Here is a 3,384-nt window from a genome sequence, read left to right on the forward strand (position 1 = left end):
ATGGCAATTACACCTACATTCACCACGCAGACACAAAATCACGAATACCTAAAGCGAACACCGCAGTCGAGTCTTTACTTAAAAATCCCGATCTGCAGAGACACTTTCCAAATTCAATAGATAAAACCTCTAAGTCAGCTCGAAACTTCCCCCGTAAAAAGGAAGAATCGAGCAAAACTGTAAGGCTATTCCAACATTGTTACACAATCTCTTCAAACATTCTTCTGACAAAAAACAAAGTTAAAGTCAAAACTTCATGGCTGACTTTCTCTAAAGTCCTTCACAACATACGGTGAATAACATATTCTCGCTCGGAACTTTGAGTGATTTTTCAGTGAGCCAAAAAGAATACAAAACACGGATATATTCCGCTTAAAAACTTTTCGAACCAACGCTATCTAGCGCTCAGTCACATTAGGGCCATTCGGTCTAAGACACCGACCCGTGACTATGCTGTGCTAAGTTTCATACCTCGAGCAGCTAAGCTCACTCCCAACACTCTTATATGTACGAAAAGGTCCGCCGGCAGAACGGCGACGAGCCGGCTATAACATAGTCGGCCATAGGGCAAACTTCTTCGATAGGACCAAAATCAATGAGGTACTTCAAATGATGAAAAAATATTTGCATAACAAAATACTTGTAAACAAATTCCAATGGTTTTAAATAATAAAATTTTATCTAAGATAACATAGTCCAACGCGGCGCATTGCTTTCGGCCGGCGGACGCGAAAGCCTCGCTCGCGAGCCGACCCGTCCAACCAGCGGCTAAGTCCAACGCGGCGCATTGCTTTCGGCCGACGGACCCGAACGCCTCGCTCGCGAGCCGACCCCTCCAACCAGCGGCTAAGTCCAACGCGGCGCATTGCTTTCGGCCGGCGGACGCGAAAGCCTCGCTCGCGAGCCGACCCGTCCAACCAGCGGCTAAGTCCAACGCGGCGCATTGCTTTCGGCCGGCGGACGCAAACGCCTCGCTCGCGAGCCGACCCCTCCAACCAGCGGCTAAGTCCAACGCGGCGCATTGCTTTCGGCCGGCGGACGCGAAAGCCTCGCTCGCGAGCCGACCCGTCCAACCAGCGGCTAAGTCCAACGCGGCGCATTGCTTTTGGCCGGCGGACGCGAACGCCTCGCTCGCGAGCCGACCCGTCCAACCAGCGGCTAAGTCCAACGCGGTGCATTGCTTTCGGCCGGCGGACGCGAACGCCTCGCTCGCGAGCCGACCCGTCCAAACAGCGGCTAAGTCCAACGCGGCGCATTGCTTTTGGCCGGCGGACCCGAACGCCTCGCTCGCGAGCCGACCCGTCCAACCAGCGGCTAAGTCCAACGCGGCGCATTGCTTTTGGCCGGCAGACCCGAACGCCTCGCTCGCGAGCCGACCCGTCCAACCAGCGGCTAAGTCCAACGCGGCGCATTGCTTTCGGCCGTCGGACCCGAACGCCTCGCTCGCGAGCCGACTCGTCCAAACAGCGGCTAAGTCCAACGCGGCGCATTGCTTTTGGCCGGCGGACGCGAACGCCTCGCTCGCGAGCCGACCCGTCCAACCAGCGGCTAAGTCCAACGCGGCGCATTGCTTTTGGCCGGCGGACGCGAATGCCTCGCTCGCGAGCCGACCCGTCCAACCAGCGGCTAAGTCCAACGCGGCGCGTTGCTTTTGGCCGGCGGACGCGAACGCCTCGCTCGCGAGCCGACCCCTCCAACCAGCGGCTAAGTCCAACGCGGCGCATTGCTTTCGGCCGTCGGACCCGAACGCCTCGCTCGCGAGCCGACCCGTCCAACCAGCGGCTAAGTCCAACGCGGCGCATTGCTTTCGGCCGTCGGACCCGAACGCCTCGCTCGCGAGCCGACCCGTCCAACCAGCGGCTAAGTCCAACGCGGCGCATTGCTTTTGGCCGGCGGACCCGAACGCTTCGCTCGCGAGCCGACCCGTCCAACCAGCGGCTAAGTCCAACGCGGCGCATTGCTTTCGGCCGTCGGACCCGAACGCCTCGCTCGCGAGCCGACCCGTCCAACCAGCGGCTAAGTCCAACGCGGCGCATTGCTTTTGGCCGGCGGACCCGAACGCCTCGCTCGCGAGCCGACCCGTCCAACCAGCGGCTAAGTCCAACGCGGCGCATTGCTATCGGCCGTCGGACCCGAACGCCTCGCTCGCGAGCCGACCCGTCCAACCAGCGGCTAAGTCCAACGCGGCGCATTGCTTTTGGCCGGCGGACCCGAACGCCTCGCTCGCGAGCCGACCCGTCCAACCAGCGGCTAAGTCCAACGCGGCGCATTGCTTTCGGCCGTCGGACCCGAACGCCTCGCTCGCGAGCGACCCGTCCAACCAGCGGCTAAGTCCAACGCGGCGCATTGCTTTTGGCCGGCGGACGCGAACGCCTCGCTCGCGAGCCGACCCGTCCAACCAGCGGCTAAGTCCAACGCGGTGCATTGCTTTCGGCCGGCGGACGCGAACGCCTCGCTCGCGAGCCGACCCGTCCAAACAGCGGCTAAGTCCAACGCGGCGCATTGCTTTCGGCCGTCGGACCCGAACGCCTCGCTCGCGAGCCGACCCCTCCAACCAGCGGCTAAGTCCAACGCGGCGCATTGCTTTTGGCCGGCGGACGCGAACGCCTCGCTCGCGAGCCGACCCGTCCAACCAGCGGCTAAGTCCAACGCGGTGCATTGCTTTCGGCCGGCGGACGCGAACGCCTCGCTCGCGAGCCGACCCGTCCAACCAGCGGCTAAGTCCAACGCGGCGCATTGCTTTTGGCCGGCGGACCCGAACGCCTCGCTCGCGAGCCGACCCGTCCAACCAGCGGCTAAGTCCAACGCGGCGCATTGCTTTCGGCCGGCGGACGCAAACGCCTCGCTCGCGAGCCGACCCCTCCAACCAGCGGCTAAGTCCAACGCGGCGCATTGCTTTCGGCCGGCGGACGCGAAAGCCTCGCTCGCGAGCCGACCCGTCCAACCAGCGGCTAAGTCCAACGCGGCGCATTGCTTTCGGCCGACGGACCCGAACGCCTCGCTCGCGAGCCGACCCCTCCAACCAGCGGCTAAGTCCAACGCGGCGCATTGCTTTCGGCCGGCGGACGCAAACGCCTCGCTCGCGAGCCGACCCCTCCAACCAGCGGCTAAGTCCAACGCGGCGCATTGCTTTCGGCCGGCGGACGCGAAAGCCTCGCTCGCGAGCCGACCCGTCCAACCAGCGGCTAAGTCCAACGCGGCGCATTGCTTTCGGCCGACGGACCCGAACGCCTCGCTCGCGAGCCGACCCCTCCAACCAGCGGCTAAGTCCAACGCGGCGCATTGCTTTCGGCCGGCGGACGCAAACGCCTCGCTCGCGAGCCGACCCCTCCAACCAGCGGCTAAGTCCAACGCGGCGCATTGCTTTCGGCCGGCGGACGCGAA

This window comes from Prorops nasuta, unplaced genomic scaffold (assembly GCF_024137725.1).
Source record: "Prorops nasuta isolate Cenicafe-Biocafe unplaced genomic scaffold, Cenicafe_Pnas_1.2 PNAS00074, whole genome shotgun sequence".
Classification (NCBI taxonomy): Eukaryota; Metazoa; Arthropoda; class Insecta; order Hymenoptera; family Bethylidae; genus Prorops; species Prorops nasuta.